Here is a 22,718-nt window from a genome sequence, read left to right on the forward strand (position 1 = left end):
CAATTTTAAGCCCGTTCTGTCACAATTCAGTTTAATTCGGTCTAATCTTGTCCTTTCTGTAGTACTGTTTGTGTTTGTTTTTCTTTTTCAGTTTCCTTCCTCCTTTCGCTCTCCCGTACGTCTCCTCTGTACTCCCACTCAGAGTGCAGAGAGCTGCAGGTGACCATCTCCCAATTAGCAACAAATTAATCACTTAATTAATTTCGGGAGATGGCCACCTTCTGCATGAGTTTATTAATGTGGATGGGGCTTCCCATCCACGCTGCAACACAATACAAAAACAAAACATACGGCTACTCAGTCACATACATTTTTTAATTAATACAAATAAACAATAACACGGCTTCACGCCATCATATTTACACATAAATCATAATAATAATACAACAAAACAAACACAAAATAACAAAATACACAGGGGCGGAGGGGTACCCCATTCCAAAAATAACAAATACATGTACAGGGCGCCTCGCCCTGTTACACAACCAATGTAAGAATCAAGCAATTATAAGAATCATTTCGGGGGAAACTGACTACATGTAATGCGGTATTGTATCACGTGCAATGACATGTACAGCCAATAAAGCGGTTTTTGAATTTGATCACATCTCACGTGATTAGGCACATACACAGCAATGATGCAGAAAACACTGGACAAGTTTGTAATCAACAACTGCTAATTAAACAAACAAAAAACTAGCTCTCAGTTGGAGCAACTAAACAGTACTTTGTGTGGAACAAAAACTAGATCTCTTACTCTAGTTTTGGTTTCTTTTTGTTACTTCTACTTCCTTACTCTTCTATACCCCATCACAAAGCTGTCGGCTAAGCCAGGTGTCATTAACTTTAACAAGCAGTTAACCAATTGACTATTATCCTTAATTCGTTAAGGAAAAGCAGCTGTGGATTTTTTGTAGGCGTGCAAACATGCAGGAACGCGTGACATCTAGTGGTCAACCCATTACACTGCAGCCAAGGAACAAGCTCTTATCATTCTCATATTAAGTTTGATTCTGCACCACAGTAAACGTCTATCTGCTTTTAAGAAACACCCGCTTATAAGAATCAAAAGACCCAGGATGGATGGGATTCTAATAAACAGAGTACACTGTACTTAATATTCGCACATTTGATAAATGTGTAAATATTGATTACTCAAGTTTCTAAATGTTAGAAACACCAAAATAACTTTCAAGCAGCAAAATATGAAACATTTAAAAAATATCGTCATACACAAAAAATGTTTATTCGGTTTATAAAAGGATTAATAGCCTCTGCTGCAATCATTAACTGCAGAGAAGTGACCTTGTCTTTCATTAACTGTAACCTGGTTAATTAATGATCTAGCTGGAAATGACCACTGCGACAGACAGCAATGCTAAATATGTGCAGCTTGGCATCTGACTTCTACTCCAGCACTGTTCTGTAGCTGCAAGACAAGGGGAAGAAATCTTGTGTCTACACACTTCGCCATCTCATTGTAACCTACCAAAAACACTTAAATACCCATGCAGCTCACCCCTCTCTCGCGTTGCATTAGAGGTAAGACTTACTGGTCTGTTTCATTAACTTTATGGCCTTTGAGCCTTGGGCTGTCTGCGCCAGCTAGGTAGAAATTAATATTTATATTATAGCTGTGTTTCCAGGGCAATTACAACCACATGTATTTAATGGTAAACTGAAGCCAGGTAGTGATTCAAACATGAACACAAACATTACTTGGTTAAGACTGTCCATACGGTTTACCAGTGTGAAAGGTGGTGTGTAAAATTCTTCCATCTTGTTGTTGCCTTGTAAACCTGTATAAATATCAGCTCTGCAGGTATAATGTATGGGTAATGGAGCGTGACTCAGAAAATCATGTGCCATTTTCATAGCCGTGCATGAAGCAGGAGTAACAGATCTCAGAGCCAGAAACCTTGAAACGTGACATCGGGCAAGAGGTCAGTGTCACAGACGCATTTCCTGTTTATGTAACGCTGGAAATATGAAAGGACTATCTCAGATTGTCTCTCAGAAGAGGTTCTGATTAAAAAAAAAAAAAAAAAAACTCTGAAGGGTCATCTTTTATTGAATAACACCTACAGTACATTACAGATCTGTATAATAACAGAACATCCAATGTAAAGTAAGTATCTAAAAGCGTTTCTGTTTTATAATCTGGAAACAAATTCACAATATGGCCCCCATATTACGTCACGGATCAAACTGAAATCTACAATATCAATTCAAAATAATAACAACAAATTCTGACTTTTAAAGTGCTGAGACACCTCAAAAGCGTTGTGCATAAAAACACACAAACTACTGGTATAATAACACTGACCCAAACAGATGCAAAGGCCAAGTAAAAACAACATAAAAACAGTCCTGCACTGTAACATGGAAATACACAGGCCTAAATGTTGACAGGTCAATCTATAAAATAAGTCTTCAATTCAATTTTGAAGGATTTAACATCATTTGAGTCCTTACCTTTAACAATTTAAAAGATATGGATGTTAAAAGAAACAGAGGGTTTACAAAAACACTTAAACAATCAATCCTTCAGGTATGCTTAAATATCACAGGAGGAAAGGTGCACAAAGATTACTGGGCTTTACGATTACTGAATTGTATGCAAATGATAAATCTGATGACTTTCATGTTTCTTACACTTAAGAATAATAGGGTGGCCTCCACTGAAGATGGAGCTGTTTTTAATTTCAAGAAACTGATATAGCACAGTATCCATAGGATGTAGTCAATTTGCATGTAAAACACCCCTCTGTGCTATACTTACAATGACAGATGGTGCTATAATCAGAATAAAACGTGACACACTGGCAAACGGAAAGATATGAAATAAAGCCTTAGGCCTGGCTTTGCACAGATTTTAAACCAGCTGTTTTTGGCATAACTATTTTTTTTAATATGCAGTTGCTTCTCTCAATCATTTTTTATGGGAAATGTAATTATTTATTTGCCGGATGAGTCACTTCTAAATTTGAGAAAGCTCAAAGCTGTGTTTACAAAACAAAACTGTCTCCACTGCACAGCAACACATTGTCAAATACTGACATCAAATATTCCTTTGTCCTTATGATTTGACAAAACTGTAATTCTTGATTCTACTGCATTCTGGAAACTGTGAGTAAGTGACCAGAAGACATCTAACAAATTACAGTGGCACAGGGGGTTGAAATAGCAATTAAAAGTTTGCAATAACAACTATTTAAGTTTATCAAGTATAGACTGAGTTGCTGCTCCTGTTTGAAGTTTGCTTGGCTGAGGGGGTGAGAAGGTAGATCTGGGAGCTCACAGTAACACCTGTGCAGTGGAAGAGGAGGTCTTACTACTGCTGTACATTTTTAAGAATTGTTTTACAGCATACAGAGTTAGATAGTGGACACCTTGTATAATAATGTTAAAGTCAATGGTAATGATGTAAAGGATGATGACGGGTCACCTAATGTACTGTTAGAATAAAAACATATGTTACTGCGAAGAGTAATGCATAATTAGGGATTTAATTTTTCAGTTCAGTTTTTATTATTATTATTTGGCAAAATGTGGTTGTTAAAAATAAACACCACTTAAATACATCCATTTCCAGATTCTATAATGAACTGCGTGTGCTTTTCACTAATACAAACACAAAGGTTAATTACTGTGTTGATGTGAGGATGACCACATTTAGGATTCAGGCAACACAGAACTCTGGCTGCATTCTGAAACAGAGAATTGTAAAATTGTTTTACACCCCATTACCACCTGCGTATATCTCACACTACAATGTTGGGGTTTGGATGTGGTAAATAACTCATATCAATAATTCATCAGACAGATTACAGTCTTACAGTTTCATTACTGCAGCTCACACGTTGTACACATTGTTTTCTAACTTCAACTACACTCACTTCCTGGTTTATCAATAAAGCTTATTGAATACAAACAATTAGAAGGCAAACACTAACACACTACTGCAAAGCAATATTAGAAAGTAAGCTTAATGCTAACAGAAGAGTTTAACCAACTGACTTATTAGCCTTTTAACAGGAAATATTTATTTATTCATTATAATTGTATTAATCGTAATACTGATGTTGTATTAAATGTTGAATATTATACACAAATGATAAATTCTCTAAATATAAACATTAACCTAACTTTAAAATAATTACTGGTCCTGCATTTACTGGTCCTAAACAATAACAAAAATAATCTTACAATACTACAGAGTTGTTTTTTCAGCCCACCTCAGTCACAAGTCATTCTAACAAGTGTATTCTCTCACAGAGGCCCTCAAAAAACTGAGGCTTGGTCAGTAGTAGAGCCCCGTGTTTTACGCAAATACGAAATAAAACGAAACGTAACGTATAAAACGACATGCAAATATAAAACAAAATAAAATGAAAAATCATTATAAAAGCAAACATAAACTAACTGTGTTTAAAAAGTAAGCAGCGGGTTGTTTGAAGCGATATAGCTGTGCTAGATCGTACCTGTAGTACTGATTTAACTTGGCTACAACCGACAGGAATACTTTTTGTCTGCGCTGACTTTCAAGTTTGTTTTCTGAAAGCTGTTTGTTTTACACTCTGCTCAGCAGCCTCTGTAGTATTCTTTCGTTTAATGTGTCTATGAAGCGAAACAACGATCGATCGTATTTTCTCCAAAGTCACCTTACAAGATGTGCAAAACAATTTACCTTCATCTGCATGTAGTTTCTTTGGGAAATTTCTTGACACGATCATCAGCCGAAACATACATTTTGTGTAATAGGAGGCTGTGTGGTCCATTAATTAAAGAAACAGGCTTGTAACCAGGTGGTCCCCAGTTCAAATCCCAGCTCAGCCACTGACTCATTGACCCTGAGCAAGTCACTTAACCTCCTTGTGCTCTGTCTTTCGGGCGAGACATTGTTGAAAGTGACTATAAAGCTTGTTTATGATGGTGGTCCACTATGAAAGGCACTATATAAAGATTACTATTATTTTGTCATTTTGGTATTTTACCTCCAAATGCTGAAAACTAGATTTTAACAACCTAAGTCAAAATAACAATGCAACACTGACTTTGTCCCACCTCCTACTGCACAGTACAGGTCACAGAAAAGCCAGTACAGACGCATCGATACGCTGATTAAAACATCGTTGTCATGTGAACAGTAAACAAGAATGTTAACTGCTTTGGAGTATTTTTTTTTTAATGTTACTTGTCTAAGATTTTTTTTTCTTTTGCTAAAGTGCACAGGACGGCGAAGGAATACAAAAAAAGCAGCTTGTCTATAGAATGAAGACATGTAGTTTACGTTGCTTGCAGTGTGCAGCAGTTCATTTAAATTAGGGGTCTTTTTTTCTCTTCACACTAATCCGGTATGCATTAGTCCCTAAAGAGGTGAATTTCGGGGTCACCCCTCAATTTCCCGATTTCCATGAAATCGTGAATTAGGTAGCTCCCTACCTATACATAATATAAACGTGGCACAGTCGTCATTGTTTGTTGTTATGTATGTATGTATGTATGTATGTATATCTATGTATGTATGTGGACTAGGGGCAGCTCTGAATAGTTGACTCGACTAATCAAATAGAATAGTGACAGTCAACCTCAGAAACTAGCTGTTGACTAATCGCCCATCACAAAAAACTGTGTGTATGGGTTCATATGGACTGAAGTGCAGTTGCCATTGCAACCCATTATCATACAACTTATAAAAACACAGTTTTAAAATAAGATCAACTACATGATTTAGGAATATTTTTTGAAGATTACTTTTACCTTGACTGTCACATTAGTAGTAATAGTAGCTGTGGAGTTGAAACCAACTGCAAATCCTTGAGGGGTTCATTGAGACACTCCAGTACCATCTGCCTCCTTCCCTGAAAACTATACTGAGGCAAACATGCAAATAACATTCTGCTGCGGGCACACGTTTACAGGACTACTTCTGCATGTCCTAATGAAGAATATATCACAGTAGACACAATGTAAGGGAATGCTATGGTAAGGTGCTGAACCATGTAGCATGACTTTACAGCAGAGACGCATTTGAATTACACTCTAGGCTTGTCTGCCGTGCATTTCACATTTCATCACAGGGTAGCAGAGAAGAACAACACAGCGACCTTCCTAATGGCTGAAGAAACAGAGTGCTGAACTTGGAACATCTGTAAATCTTCATTTAAAGTACAGAAACAAGCCGAATATATTCAACAGAATGGGGCCAGTGTTAACCTTAGAAAAGTTTACTACTGTTATTTTTAGTTTTCCCATGCATTCCCCATGGTTACACTATGCATTTACCACAGTTTACCATGGCTGTCCATGTTTTTGCCATAGCTCTCAATATCATGTCATACCTCCCAATGCTTATGTATGGTTTACCATGCTTCGTTATACTGCTAGGTTTTATGAAGACAATGCTAATAATAGGTGTGGTAACTCACATGTTTTATGAAGGCAGTACTAATAATGGGTGTGGTAAGTCACATGTTTTACAAAGGCAATGCTAATAAAAGGTGTGGTAAGCCACATGGCCTCAATACAGCTGGACAATAAAACTGACTAAAGGGCAGGAAGTGATTTCGGAAGAGGCTGAAATATCTGGATATCTGTGAAAAAACACCTCTAATGTTGTTGGTGTTATCAATACAAAGTAACACACAATGCTTTTGTAATGCCAAATAACAGTTTCTTCCAGTATATCTAGGTACGGTAAATGCAAAATAAATAGTAACGCATTTCTAGAATTTCAATTTCTAATTCTAGGCACTTTTATCCGTTTATCCCTACTTGTGTCACTCCAGTACTGTATCTTTAGAGATACAAGAAACTTGTTGCTGTGTCTCTTTGATTTCTCCTGTGAAGATGACATGAAACGGGCATCGACTCAGTCATCAGCTACCATTCTTTCATGTGCTGTGACTAACTTCAAAGAAATTACTGACACAGCTATTTCGAAACTGACATTCTGTAGCCAAATTCTTACAAATCAACCGAAATATTACTGGACTACTGCAGTTTCTGGCAGTTAGGAGGCAAAAATTTAGCAGTCATGGGAAAAATACCTTTCACCGCAAGGGTGTTCTCTTAGCCAAAGTGTTCTCTTAGGATGTGTTCCTATACGCGGACACTACTGTATTTTGCGAATGTCAACATTTTGTACATAGATGTATTTCTCTACTCATACAATTCTCTTCATCTGACAAGGAAACAGGAGGTATCCAAATTTAGCAGTCTGACTGTCCACTACGGTTACCATGACAACCACAAATGTAAGTTTGCTTTCTCCTTACTGCATTTAATTTATTTTTAATTGGTTTTGATTCCTGTAACAAGTATCACAGGAGTAATTTATTCTAATACTAAAGAGAATTACCAGTGCTGTAAATGGTCTTAAAATTAAACTTAAATAAAACAATACTGTACCATGTATACTAATTACGAAAGCTCGAAAGACTGAAGTGGATTTTCTGTTGTGATAAATACATACACCCTCTGCAGCTTGCCTCATACTGGAGAAGGGAGCCTCTGGCAGCTTATTAAGCCTGCTGGCATTCATTATTTAATTTCTTCTAATTTACTTCATATCAAGTGGCTAGCAAGCTGCCTGCTGCCATTCATTTCATATATAATTTCAAATTTTCCTCACTGATTTGCCCAGTGTCAAAAAGATGGCATAATGTGCTCAGCTGAATGAGGCTCTGGGCCAAACACAAACCATAAATCTTTTCATTATTAAGCAACAGAAGTCGTTTCCTTTCTGAATTGAAAGGACAAAAAGCTAATAAAATTAATTTACTATCCTGTCTTACATGCTTGGCTTTTAAATAGCCACTACTTTCCAAGCAGCTTTTGGAACTCCTCTCCAATCATTTTGTCTCCTATGGGTCATGTGATAATGGATATGCCCAAATTTGCAGTTTAGTCATGTCCTTTAAATTGGACTGTTGATTAGTGTTGACAGCGTCCCTGTGATCTTTCGTATGATCATAAGAAAAAATAGAAGGATGATGATCTTTCAGCCCGCGAGAGGGGATGTTTTTTTGGCAGCTATATTCCATGATACCTCACAAAGAAACCCCATTTATTTCAATAACTGCCATATTAAGTTTCTGCTGTGCTTTATTCTAAATATTAGTACGTCTGACAACTGGGGACTACTGCTGCATCTCTGTTGAAGATTCAGTTACTGGTGAAGAATTTAAAGGTTATGAGGTCAGTGTTATTGCATCTAAAGACTGCGCTCTTTAAATCCGAGTACAGGTAAAAAACAAAACATATAACTGTGCTGTATATTATTATTACACCAAGACTGAGAATTTACCAAAAAAAACTCTACTACTACTACTTCTACTACTTAATACAGTAGTCCATCGCATATCTGCCCTAACCGTTTATCCACCATGATCTCTTCAGCTACGTTAGTTTATTATTGAACAGAGAAGATTAGTTGAGATTGTAGCTCCTGTGTTGTATGTGCTCTGTGTGCTGTCATTGCTGGTAGTGTGAGGTGAGCTGTTCAGCGTGTTGATATGTAAATAAATCCAGTTCGCCTGCGGAGGTGTATCAACTTCACACGGCAGACGGCTACTCTAAACAAGAGATTTAGGGGAGCTCCCTAATAAAAGCTGAATCTCAAAACAATGTGTGAATATAATGTACCGCCGTCCCTTTTCTTTGCGGCGCCAGCAATAAAGTCACTGACGAGGTGAGTGTCGTTCAAGTGTTTTATTTATTGACCACAAACAACTGTAGCTGGCTTCCAATCTCGCACTGTAGGCAGGTACTGGCTCTCACTCAAAAAACTGTCACACACACTTTAACAGCTCCTCCTCCACCACTCACACACGTGCACACACGTCACGCACACATATAGTCCTCTGCAGCCGTGCAATCTAACTAAACCCATTCACTCCCGGCTGCGCATACACACTGGCATGCATATCAGTTTAACAACACACACATTTTTGTCGTTGGTGTTACATGCTTTAATTTTTTTTTCAAATACAATGGGTGATCAAGAATGAGGTAGTAAATGGAGTGTGGAATAAGTTAAGGAATTGTTAACTTCATGGACTGATGAGGAGGTGAATTCACAAATAGAAGGGACCGTGCGAGACATTCTGGAGCCAGAGCTAGCAAAGCCAGAGCACGTCCAACCCTACTTCGAGGCATTTGTGTTCCATGAGATTGTTATTGTCCATCTTTTTTTTTCTTACATGCCGACATCACAGCGCATTCATAAATACTTTTGTGTATGGAATGGGTGCAACATAACCACGTAATTGTGTTTGGATCCAAACAATTCCTCATAGAGGCGTCTCTCTAGCTGCTGTAGCTGAAAGGGCACTGTGGTCATAATGGCTGTGAATACACGTACATTTTGGGGAGCATTGCAGCAATTGATAAGGGTATCCACGGCAACTGCTGCACGACCGCCGTTAATTCCGAGCCCTGCCTAAGATTCATACTTGAGTGTACAATTGTATTTGATTGTGGGACTCTGCGGCTTAAACATGTGATGTAATACATGTTGAATGTTTTGTCTTCTGAATTAACTAAAATTAACTAATTTAATGAATACAGCACAACAAATGTTTTTTCATTATCAACCTACTAAAAACTGTTTATTTTGCAGACCCTTTTAGTAATTTTTTTCTGACACTTTGTTAATTTTGAATTTCTCTTCAGAGACACGTATAACATGTTGCATCTGTTTTAGGCAGCTTGTATTTCTGTCAGTAAACTCCAGATTGCTATAGCTGAGTTGCCCATCATGTTTGTATCAATGTGGGCTACATTTCCAGTAGTTACCAATAAACTGTGCTAACTGGGTGGTGGATTTGCATTATAAATATCATATGGGAGATACTGAAATTGAAGAAGGAATCTATGAAAAAGACCTAGGAGTTTTTGTTGACTCAGAAATGTCTTCATCTAGACAATGTGGGGAAGCTATAAAAAAGGCCAACAAGATGCTCGGATACATTGTGAAAAGTGTTGCATTTAAATCAAGGGAAAGTAATATTAAAACTGTACAATGCATTAGTAAGACCTCACCTTGAATATTGTGTTCAGTTCTGGTCACCTCGCTATAAAAAAAGATATTGCTGCTCTAGAAAGAGTGCAAAAAAGAGCGACCAGAATTATTCCAGGTTTAAAAGGCATGTCATATGCAGACCGGCTAAAATAATTTAATCTGTTCAGTCTTGAACAAAGAAGACTACGCGGCGACCTAATTCAGGCATTCAAAATTCTAAAAAGTATTGACAATGTCGACCCAAGGGACTTTTTCGACCTGAAAAAAGAAACAAGGACCAGGGGTCACAAATGGAGATTAGACAAAGGGGCATTCAGAACAGAAAATAGGAGGCACTTTTTTACACAGAGAATCGTGAGGGTCTGGAATCAACTCCCCAGTAATGTTGTTGAAGCTGACACCCTGGGATCCTTCAAGAAGCTGCTTGATGAGATTCTGGGATCAATAAGCTTCTAACAACCAAATGAGCAAGATGGGCCTAATGGCCTCCTCTCGTTTGTAAACTTTCTTATGTTCCTAAGATATACATATTGATATATGAAATCAGTTGGTCTACGTTTCCTAAACCTGCATACAATAATAGTGTTCTTGCAGTCTTTTCATATCGATACCTTGAATGTGATACCTCTAAATCAGGAGTTACAAAGCTTAGTGAGCAATACTGCACTCAAGACTTGAGCTGTACATCCCTGTATATTTTCATAACTGCTGTGGTGCCTCATCTGAAATACAAGATTTTTGACCCCTACAGATAATCTGAAAGGCAGGTAATATATATTACCTGCCTTTCAGAACCAAGACGTACAAACTCTACCTGATACTTAACAAAGCTAATCAGTTGACAGAAAAAAAAACTAAAAAAAGCTACAAAACTACAAACATAGCAAAAAGGTCAGGCAGAAAGAATATCATTTTCCAGCTTGCAGCATTCTCCTGCGGAAGTTTCTGTAAACAGCTATAGCAGAATCAATTGTGAACAATCAGAACAAACACTTGATTAGCTAAAGTCAGTAGGCTAGATTATTTCAACACTATACAGCCTGGGCAGGTCTATAACATCTAAAATGAAAAGTACACAGAGCTAATAAAATCATTCCACTAAATCTTATCTAATATGTATTGCCATCACTTACTAGCTCTCTAATCTTCCTATATTAAAGATGCGAACATTATGTTAAATGCATATTTGATTTTTATTGGTGTTTTATCTACAGCTTTGTAGACAATAAAATACATTTCATTCTTTTATATTCTGCACGTCCCGTTGAAGGAAGCTGACACACCAGTTGCTTCTGGGAATTTGAGTTTTTAGGAAAAAACAATTCAGAACATTCTTCCTGATCTTTTTAAAATACATATTTAAAAAAAAAAAATTAAAAATAGGATAATCAACTATGTCAAAACCAGCATTGTAGATAAACTGATGCATCTTGGTACCTTTGCTGCAACATGGTCTTGAAACTTTTCAGCAATGTCTTAACTCTGATAAGGAAATTGATTTTAAAACATCGGTTTGCCCTCCTTTAAAAAGGTTGAAATTCTAACCAATGAATGTGAAAAATGCATTTGCAATCTACAGTATTTTGCCACTCACACTAAGAAAGCAAACCAAACACTTACACAAATAAATCACAACAGAAAAAACACCACCTGTCACTACTTCTTATATTTCCATTTACAGCTTTTATAGTACAAAACAAATAATAATTTCTGCTTAATTTACAACAGCAGCTGGACAGGTCCCAGCTCCTTGTCAAGATGCTATGATTGATGGTTTGCCATTAGTCTGTTGTTAGACATTGTTTTTTTTTTTTAAGTGTTTTATGGCTGTGTGAACGCAATTACATTTTAGTTTTGTAAAAGGTTGCATCTTGGTCAAATCCGCATTGGAAAACTGCTGAATTCGAGCACAAAGCTACTAACTGTGTGGGTCCTGCTTTCATTTTACACATGATCTTATAATATGTTATTTTAGGAAAAACATATTTTTCTAAATATAGTACTTTTTACTAGATGGTGGGGATGAGCAAAGAAATAAAAAAAGGGGGACCATCCAAAAATATTTGGGAACCCCTGCTCTGCAGCTATCTGTCCGTCTGTCACACTACAGGTATCTGCCTGTCACACTGCTAGATCACAAGAGTGATTTGGTTCTGCTAGGTCACTGGAGTGCGTTGGTTCTGCTAGGTCACTGGAGTGCGTTGGTTCTGCTAGATCACTGGAGTGCGGTGGTTCTGCTAGATCACTGGAGTGCGTTGGTTCTGCTACATCACAGGAGTGCTTTGGTTCTGCTAGATCACTGGAGTGCGTTGGTTCTGCTAGGTCACTGGAGTGCTTTGGTTCTGCTAGGTCACTGGAGTGCGTTGGTTCTGCTACATCACAGGAGTGCTTTGGTTCTGCTACACATACCATGAAACAGCAGCAACTTTCCATCTATAGTGTTGTCTTTGAAATATCAGCATGTTACAGACTGAGAATAAAATACAATAAATGTTCTGTAAGGTTACAAATGGTTAAAACAAGTGAATAAATCTCATTCATAAACACAAGTATAAAAAAGTCTGAAATATTTTCATGAATATTGAATTATCTAGGTAGTCTGTAAGACATTAACTCCTGTACACTCTCTCTGTATCGTCGGAGTCACAGACGCAGACTGTTAAATTTCTGTTTCAAGGTGAGTTATATATTCTTTTGTTAATTACAACCCTTCCTTTCTAAGTGCAAATTAACTCCTGATAAATTATGACAATTAACTTAGACTTGCTTTTAAATTCCCCAACCAAAAACAAAAAGAAATAGTCACAAGTCACATTATTTCGTAAATCAACACGATTTGGGAAATGCCAGCATCAATGCTGCATGCCGATTTGTTGATTAACACTGGATTTATCATTGACAAGCTTTTGAAAATCCTACCCAGTGTTACAGAAATGATCAATGCAACTGTAGCCTATCTGAACTCTGGATACCTACATTATAGGACAACTGACCTGTACTGTACAGTTTACTTGAATTATACAAATAAAAACCTAACTGGAAATAATGAAATCTTGGTATACAAAATGGCATACTAGACATTACAATACAGTTTCCTTACAGGCACAGATCATTGACATGGATTTTGCCTAAATGTATTTGTAATGTTGTCAGACCCCCCCCCCCCCCCCCCCCCAACTTTATATTCAATGAACACTTTCACATTTCTGAATGCATATACAATGTTCTTATAACACTGTAGGTGTTCGGTGGCTATTTCTAATCACATTGAGTTTATTTATCGTGGAGGCGAGACAAAAGCAGCCTACAGAAGAAAATGCAAAATCAACAAACTGTGTATTGGGTTAGGGAGTTCTATCATAATTTTAAAAGCTTAGTAAATATATAATGAAGTGTTACATACATGTAGGGTATACATGTATAACTAACAACTACGAAAACAAATGGCATTTGAAACGTATATTTATAGACTACAACAGGGGTCTCCAAACCTGGTCTTGGGGGCCCCTATCCTGCAGGTATTTAGAGGTGTCTTTACATCATCAGTGGCTAAAGATCTGGAAGTCCTGTTAATCTTGACTAATTAAGGCAATAATTGGTTCAATTAAGTAACTGAGAGATTGGTTGAAATGAAAACCAGCAGCCACAGCAGCTCTTCAGGACCAGGGTTGGAGACCCCTGGACTACAATCATATACAACAGTAGATGTCAACATAAGAAAACAGATTCCAATCAAGCTTATAGATGGCCTCCCTGCCCCATCCAAAACTTAAATAAAATGTATTTATTAAATTTTTAACCACAAAGATTGCAAAATTCACATTAAAAGAATTCTATATAGTTGTTGGCAAAATATCCACCCGGAACAGGGTAAATGACTAGTGGGGTTTAATTATTATTTTTTTTAATCTGCTGTCTGATTTTTACCCACGTGGCAGATAATCATACATCAGCATTTTATATGTGAGGTGTTCTAAATAAATCTATATTCTGGATGACAAAATGCACAATTTTAAATGAAGTTTACAAATTATACACAAAATAGATATTCCCATTATTTTTCATTTCCATTTCTGCTGCTCACTGGGGGGAGAGCCATCTCCCTGTATGATGGTAGTTTCCATAACAGCGAATTATGCTTCCATTCATTTCTTGATCTCGTTAACATACATTTTGATTAATGAGTTCCCTTTATCTAGTCGTTGAGCCAGGAAGTGATGTACGTGACCTGTGACAAACAAGCTTTTTTTCTAAGCTAGTCTAGGGTTAAAACTCTAATAGAATATGCTAAAAGCTTTGGTTTATTTTTGTGTACTGTACAGTAGCGAAAACATATGATGAAAATCTTGCATTTATTTTAACATATATTAATATATTGTACACCACTGCACTTTAATACAGTATGTTTAAATTAATATCAAATTTAAACTCACAAGTAAAATGAAAGATACACAGCAACTGCACTTAAACAAAGTTTATCATTATTTTCTTGTTCCATAAAGCTGCTTATCGCTAATATTATTGTGTTTAGCGTACTTCTAAAATTGACTTCCACACTGAAGCAGATATACAGAGACAGAGCTGACTCTTGTGCATGCTCAAGACACACCACAAAATAATTCAATCAACTCTGCTTCAAAACCTAATGCTGTTTTGTCAAGACCGGATTATGACCCCATCTTTCCCCACATATAGAACACCATCTTCCAAACGTTGAGAGGCTCGGGCAGAAACATACATTTAAACTTCAATATCTCCTATAATGAAAGTTTTAACAATAATATTGAAGAGACATGCCATTACAAAATCAAAAACATGATACTCCTCTAAAAGAGGAATACAATTGTACAAGGTTGCGGTTAGATACGTTTAATATTGTTATTTATTCATATTTAATAATCAGGGTTTGAATTTCAGCGCAGGATCGTGGGAATCACTCATTTTCCAAGTTGCTCCCACACACCTGCAGTTTTCAGTGTGGTAAAATCCAAGCTATTGTATTTTTCACCCAATTTAGAATGCCTGCAACGCTACAACAATCTATAATGAAGTGGGTGTCAGTGACAAAGCCGCATTCCGAGTAGTTCTGGTTAAAATAAATAAATAAAAAGTAGTGCTGGATATTTTAAGTACCACTTAAAGACTTTATTCTCTTGTACATGATTGTCGGCTGCTATATTTAAGTGTTATAGAAACTCAGCACACTGCAGTAAGCAGGCCTAAACAGTTATCTAGGTGTTGTTTTGCAAGCAATGTCTTTCGCTTTAACTCTTAAAACTCAGCCCCATTCATTTTGTGGCGCCAGCGCACCAAAGGTTATGCACATATTACTCAGGCACTGTAAAAGCCACCTACTTGATTATCATGGCTTGTTTAAAAGTACAGACTCTGGGCTTTCCAAAGATGTATTCAGTGTGTGTATGCAGTAGTCCTAGCCGGAACTACGATCGCCTGAAGTCAGGCCTCTCATCATGTGACAGAGTTCACAGTTTTGTTTTGAGTCCATTGCTTCGTCACTGTTGCAGCTAGACTGAAAGGGACGGATTCGTTGGAAAGCTTAGAAACTCAATTTCCCCCCAGTGTTCATTTCATTCAATGGTGCAGTTTTTTTTCGTTTAAATTCCGAAGCGATCTTCATCTTTATTTATTTAAATAAAGTTACTCGCCATAACGTCCAGCAAAAACGTTTTATTTTTCATTATGGTGTTAATAAAGATTAGTTGCTTATTAACATACGGTGATCTTGTCTGTACGTTCTGCTTGTAATGAAAAATGAAGGCTTAACCTACTTAAAAGCCCAGTTGTTTGACAGAAAAAAATAACTAAATTAAATCAAATAAATTACTAAATTAAGCCTGTATATATATAAATAAATATATAAAAACAGTGAAGCAATATGAAATAACAATAGCATCGGCGGTATGATAATGGTCTGCTTTGATTAGAGGGTGAGCACTAATTTCATTACTACTGAAATGTTATGGAGTCTAATTATTCAAACAGTGCTAAAATCGCTAATTTATCCTACTTACTGTTATATAAAAGAGACAAGAACTAGTAATGTTCACACCAAACTGACTTCATTCCCAATATCATGTTAGTTGAAAGAATCAATATTCTGTTTAAAAAATAATAATAATTTACTAACAGCAACAGTTTGTAATTATCTGACTGACAGCAGTAAAAAAGACAAGTCTCAAAATAGCAAAAACAAAGTTTCATTATACTGTACATGATAAATGCTAAATGTTCAGCTAAATGATGACAGCTCTTGCTGTTACTGCCCCTCTGAAATAGAAAGATCCCCAGAAATGAGAGATCAGTGTGTTTATCCAAAACTTTTACCTATTTCTCTTCATGTGCTTTACCTTAATAATGAGCACTGTCACCCTAATCCTTAATAATCATCTCTATAGCACAGCACTCAGCTCTCTAGCACTGTCACCCTACCCCCTAATAATCATCTCTACAGCACAGCACACTCAGCTCTCCAGCACTGTCACCCTACCCCCTAATAATCATCTCTACAGCACAGCACACTCAGCTCTCCAGCACTGTCACCCTACCCCCTAATAATCATCTCTACAGCACAGCACACTCAGCTCTCCAGCACTGTCACCCTACTCCGTAATAATCATCTCTACAGCACAGCACACTCAGCTCTCCAGCACTGTCACCCTACCCCCTAATAATCATCTCTACGCCACAGCACAGCACACTCAGCTCTCCAGCACTGTCACCCTACCCCCTAATAATCATCTCTACAGCACAGCACACTCAGCTCTCCAGCACTGTCACCCTACCCCCTAATAATCATCTCTACAGCACAGCACACTCAGCTCTCCAGCACTGTCACCCTACCCCGTAATAATCATCTCTACAGCACAGCACACTCAGCTCTCCAGCACTGTCACCCTACCCCCTAATAATCATCTCTACAGCACAGCACACTCAGCTCTCCAGCACTGTCACCCTACCCCCTAATAATCATCTCTACGGCACAGCACAGCACACTCAGTTCTCCAACACTGTCACCCTACCCCCTAATAATCATCTCTACAGCACAGCACAGCACACTCAGCTCTCCAGCACTGACACCCTACCCCCTAATACTCATCTCTACAGCACAGCACACTCAGCTCTCCAGCAGTGTCACCAGTCACCTTGAATATAAAACACTCCATTCTCAGCTCTCCAGCCAGCACACCCTGCCCTTAATAATAAGCAATAAAACACCCTTTCTAACCTTACCAGACCACCCCAAACCCTGTAAAGAGCACAGCATGGAAAAGGGTGGCACGCAGTGGCTGCAGCACAAACCCAGGGTGACTTTTGTTGTGTAAGATGTCTGTATCAGTTGTTCGCCAGGACTCTTCTACAGTAAACAGATACAACCACATTGATTAGGGTTACACTTTAAATTATACACTGTTAATATAGCCATTAAGTTACTGTTAACAGGATTTAGTAAGATGCAGACTGGAATAGGGTGTCTACTCCAGAGACAGGATTCATTTCATTGTACAGAGTCCCTGATGTGCAGTAAGCGCTACCAGCTGGTAAATACAGATCACAGCCTGAATAATCTGAACACCCCTGTTGTGTACACAAGCAGATAAAAAAAGGGCACCAGAAGTGCAACTTTCTTAACAATAGTGAACATATTGTTGTTTAAAGGCCATTGCACACTGGATCCGATAACGCATCAGAATTTAACATGCGTCTAAACAGAAAAAAAACAACGATGCGCATTCCCTATTGCACCTTGAGTCCGTAATCGTCGTACGATGGTGATGCGTCAATTTTGGAATCGAAACAAGTTCGATTTGACGTGCGTGAAAAATGACACTGACCAATGAAAAACGACTGGGTTCTTGCAGTTCCCTGAAAAAAATGGAAAATCTAATTGTGTGTGCCACCAAACAAGAATTACTTTATGATAAATCCAACAAAATTACAAAGACTTTGTAAAAAAAAAAAAAAAAAAAAAAAAAAAAGAACACATATGGAAAGACATTGCCGTGGACTTGGGCATGAATGATATGTATTATAAAATATAAAAATGTGGATTTTGTGCATTACAGGTTATTGCAAGCACATGTGTTGTGTAATCGCATATGTTTTTTATGTATTGCGTAACAACATTATTGTAGTCAAGTAGAAAAGGTAATAATTAGCAAACGTTTTCCATCAGCATTTGCTGATCATTAAGTTTATACTACATTTAACATTTTTTGTGTTCAAAGTTATATATGAATTAACAGTTTTTTTTTTGTTTTTAGTTACAAAGCCTCCACTGCACATCAGCGCTCTGAAGTATGACATTAAAACATCTAGTGTGCAATGGATTGACGGACGACTTTTTCTAAACGATGGAATGGATCCAGTGTGCAAAGGCCTTAATCTTGTGTTTTCAAAGCCGCAAGTGTAATAGGGAAGACTAAACCATTTCCCTTGAAAACACCTAAGCTATTCTTTAAAAACCTATTGTCCAAATATCCCTTCTTTGGGGCTGCACAGCCAAACCTACTGTTATGCTAGATTTCCATCACAATGCCCAGGAATAGTAAATGTGACAGCATGTCAACTTGGACGAAAGCAATTCAGCACTGGGGGAGATTTATTCATGATGTCACAATGAGGTAAGGTCTTGAGCAGTTCAACACGCCCCAGTCTACTAACTGAAACATACCCAAAGCAGACTTTCTGTTTAAAATGCTTCCTACTTTTCATGAAAGGGATGTGCGACCACTCAGTTATAATTATATATGCATGCACTTAGCTTCACCTTCACCCTTTTCTTGAAAAATGAAAAAAAGAATCAATGTACCCTTCTTGCTGTCAAGGACAGGCTGTTTTTTTTTAATATTTTACTGTGTGTACTTTTGTATATAGACTTGATCAACAGCACGTGTAACTGATGAATACTCCACTAAATGTTGTATTGATTTTTTTTTGTTGTTGTTTAATATCTGAAGACAATCAGGCAGGGCATCAGAGAAGATTTCTTCTTGGCAGAAGTTTTGACAGATGTCTAAAAATAACATCTTTCAGTTCTTGTACATTGCTAGGGTGTGGTTTCCTGAGCAAAAGTTGCCTGCCAAGACGATGCAATAGGTCTTCTACTGGGCTCCTGTCTGATCTGAGGAGGCCAGGATAGTGGACTCCTTTCTGTGCCTTCAATGTATTGAGTGCTAAGGTAGCAGAAAGAATCTTGTGTTGACACTGAGGTTAATTGGAGCTGGATACATCTCAGTCCCAGAGACTAGACTGCTGCTGCTGCTTTAACTTGGTTTGCATTTCCTGCAGAAGGATGCATGTTGGCACACTATTGGAACAGGCAATGCATAAGGTTCTTTCCCAGTCCTGCACAGGCAGCTACACAGCAGCCAGTGTGTCTTCTAACTGCAGTGTTTCAGTTATTCTGTCAGGGAATTGTATAACCACCACCACACACACACACACACACACACACACACACACACACACACACACACACACACACACCTGGTCAGCTATAACAGGCAGCAACACGGCAAAGTAAACAAGAGTCGATTCACCACGATCCAGATCAACTACCTTGATTCAGAGACTAGAACCTGGGCACCAAACTAAGGCAGGACAAATCAAAGGGTGGGTTATATACTGCAGCTCAATGGTAGATCTTATATAACATACTGATGTTTATACAAGATTTACATTTGGGCTGTATAGCCATCTATACACACTACAGCATCACTTATAATAAAGTACTTTAAAAAGAAAGAATACACGAGAAAACGGTAAACATAGATAGATGGGCAGATAGATATTGACAGACAGATAGAGATAGATTCGGACAATACATAGATGAGATTTGATGAGGCATATAGACTGGCAGACAAATAGATAGAGACAAACAAGTAGTTTGGCAGTAAAAGTTTAGATATAAGATAAAACACATTCAGGCAGACAAGTATACATATACAACTAGATTCATAGATATAGAAACAACACGCACTTAATCAGCGCACAGGTGGTACCAAGGCATACGCAGCTAAACAGATTATAACGAATAATTTTGCTCGCCTGTGTCTTTAAGATCAAGCCCTTCTCACGATTACCTTGACTCCAAATAATCAGGTCAATACAGTGTGATTCAACACAAAGTAAAGCGCCACTGGGCGCTGGGAAGAGAATGCGTGCCAGTGTAAAATATATTTCTGTAACAGCGAGGCAAACGAGAGGCGGACATTGACGAGACCCAAGCATCCTCTACGCGGCAGCTAGTACACCAAATTATAAACGAAAGCCCAGTTGCTGGGAATCTCTTACCTTCATAAACATTAGAATTGTCCCTGATCTCATCCGTGGCGGTCCTCTCTCTCGAGCACCCAGCACTAAGCATCAATGAACCGGACACGTGATCCCCAAATGGCAGCAGCACCTAGCGTTGATTTATTACATGGGGGAGAGGGGGGGGTCCAGAGCAAACAGAAACAGCAGCAAAGATGCTTTCCTGTGTACTATGAAACGTCTCTTTACAAAAGGCGCACTGTATCAAAACGGCATAAGTGGATGTGTTCTCTTTGTAATGTAAACTCATTCATATAGGTGGTACAAAAACATAGCATTTCTTTTTTTTTTGTTGACTCTTATATCACCACACACGTCTTCAAACCCGCCAGCTGATAGTAGGATGCTGCTTTATGTAGTCGAGGGAAAGGGTCACGGAGTAGATTTCAGTTTTTCTTCTGACTAATGTTTAAATTAAATTTGTGGGGTCTGCTTTGTTCAAACTAAGTTTGAAAAATATAAAGTCCAGACAACTGATGTATTTGAAATTATATCAGATTAATTTGCCTCCTGCAGTTTATTTATATTTTAAATTTCGAGTTTCAACTTTGAATTATACCAAATGTACCTTTACGGACATAAATAAATAATCTTCTTTGCATACAATTCCAGAGCGTCATACAAATAAATCACTATAGTGTTTAACCAAATCAGTTCAGTTCAATTAAAAAGTTAGAATGCAGATACTGTTTGTAATTGTATTCTTGTAATTAACACATACTATGATTTTGCGACTCAAGATAAATGGGATCCGAGTGTTGGTGATAAGGTCCAAAATCTCGTGTTGTCCATTCGGCTTTTTTTTTTATTCTTCTTCTTCTTAATTTAATTAAGGTTGCGACTTTTTTTTTTTTTTTTGCCTTTAATTTTTTTCTTGGATTCAGCTCTTTCCTAATCCTTTGTTAATATTTATGCGTAGATTATAATTAAACCACTCGGGCGCTCCTTTTTTATTTAAACAGCCCCTGCGTTAATAACACGACGAAATGAAAAGCATCTCCTTGCAGCTTTTTCCGCATCACGAAAAAAAGGGTGAATCACATTCTGAACAATAACGCATTTTTTAACTGGAATTGTCAATCCATTTTTTATGTAAAAAACAAAACAAACAAACAAAAAAAAAAACACACGCACACACCAAAAAATAAAAATAAAAAATCTAGTGTCTATCCCCACCTCGGAGCTAGCAGCCGAACGGAGCGAAGGAGATGCGTGCAGGCTGCTGTCCACCTGCGCTCCCCAAGCAGAGGAGAATATACAGACGCTGGCCTAATTGTTACTTGCTGATAACTGTGAGCGCCCCTCGCTGCAAACCGTTGACGTGAGTTGTTGCAGCTGCTGATGCTGCTTGCCATTTGTTTTCTCCAAAAGCATGTACAGTGGTGTGCTGGGAATGTCAACAATAACTATGACTGCCACAACCAACCATACAATCAAATCATAGTTTTGAGTTCCATTCGTAGTATTTTTTATTTATTTTTAAATAAAGTAGTAATAAAGCATTCATCTGATTTATCCCAGTACAACATACAGCAAGCATACATCTACCAGGGTGAATAGATATAATCAAGGTTATTATTAAAAAAACATAACAATAGAAAGCCATTGAAAAGTACATTATTTCTGCAGTTTAGATACATTGGTGTTGACATGCACTGTAATTGTTATTCGTCAGAATGTGGTACTCGTATCAAAACATGACGCTGCCAATGCTGTGACTGACTACTGCTCAAATCACCAGGAACAAGACAAACTGTAGTTCACCTGAAAAATCGTATGTGTTTATAATTGTAGATAGCCCAATTGGTTGCTCATGAGTTAAAGTCACATATATTTTCTGAATTGTGAAAACAATTATAATAAAAAAAAAAAAACAACTTTAAGGGCCAAACTCAGTACATCGTATTCCTTGTAGGCGGGCGTTTCGTTGTTTTCTGAGCTAAAATCATTTGCACATGCCCGGGCAAGCGCACTACACGCTGTACCACATTTTAACATGTACCACAAAATAATACCACACTGGTATATTGTTCTTTAAACCGGTAAGGGTTCTTCACTAGGTTAATCAATGCAAGCATTTTTTATAGCAACCGTTGTTCTCCAAGAATAGACGTCTATTTGGAAACTGAATATATTTAACATATAGTTTTAATAGTTTTTTATTTAGTTTAAACTATGTAAATATATAGTTGGGCCATTTAAAAAGACTCTATTTATCTAACCAAACCAAACTTGAAACTGAAGATACATTATTGGTTTCACAATAACAACATAGTACTGTGTTTGTTATATATTATAACAACCTTTAGCAGTTTTTTATGCAAAAACCAATGAGGTATGTCTTTGCTAAAGTTCT

The 22,718-nt window shown here is 37.5% G+C and overlaps 1 protein-coding gene across 1 annotated transcript in view; it reads right to left on the reverse strand.

The window, feature by feature from the left end:
- fam163ba (family with sequence similarity 163 member B, genome duplicate a) overlaps window positions 1-21,569 on the reverse strand; it is a 41,186-nt gene extending 19,617 nt beyond the window's left edge. Inside the window, exon 1 of the mRNA XM_041234374.1 lies at window positions 20,342-21,569. The gene's annotated coding sequence lies outside the window, so the exon portion shown is untranslated. The remainder of the gene's footprint in view (window positions 1-20,341) is intronic.
- Between the last annotated feature and the right edge of the window lie 1,149 nt (window positions 21,570-22,718).

Source organism: Polyodon spathula, chromosome 33 (genome assembly GCF_017654505.1).
Source record: "Polyodon spathula isolate WHYD16114869_AA chromosome 33, ASM1765450v1, whole genome shotgun sequence".
Classification (NCBI taxonomy): Eukaryota; Metazoa; Chordata; class Actinopteri; order Acipenseriformes; family Polyodontidae; genus Polyodon; species Polyodon spathula.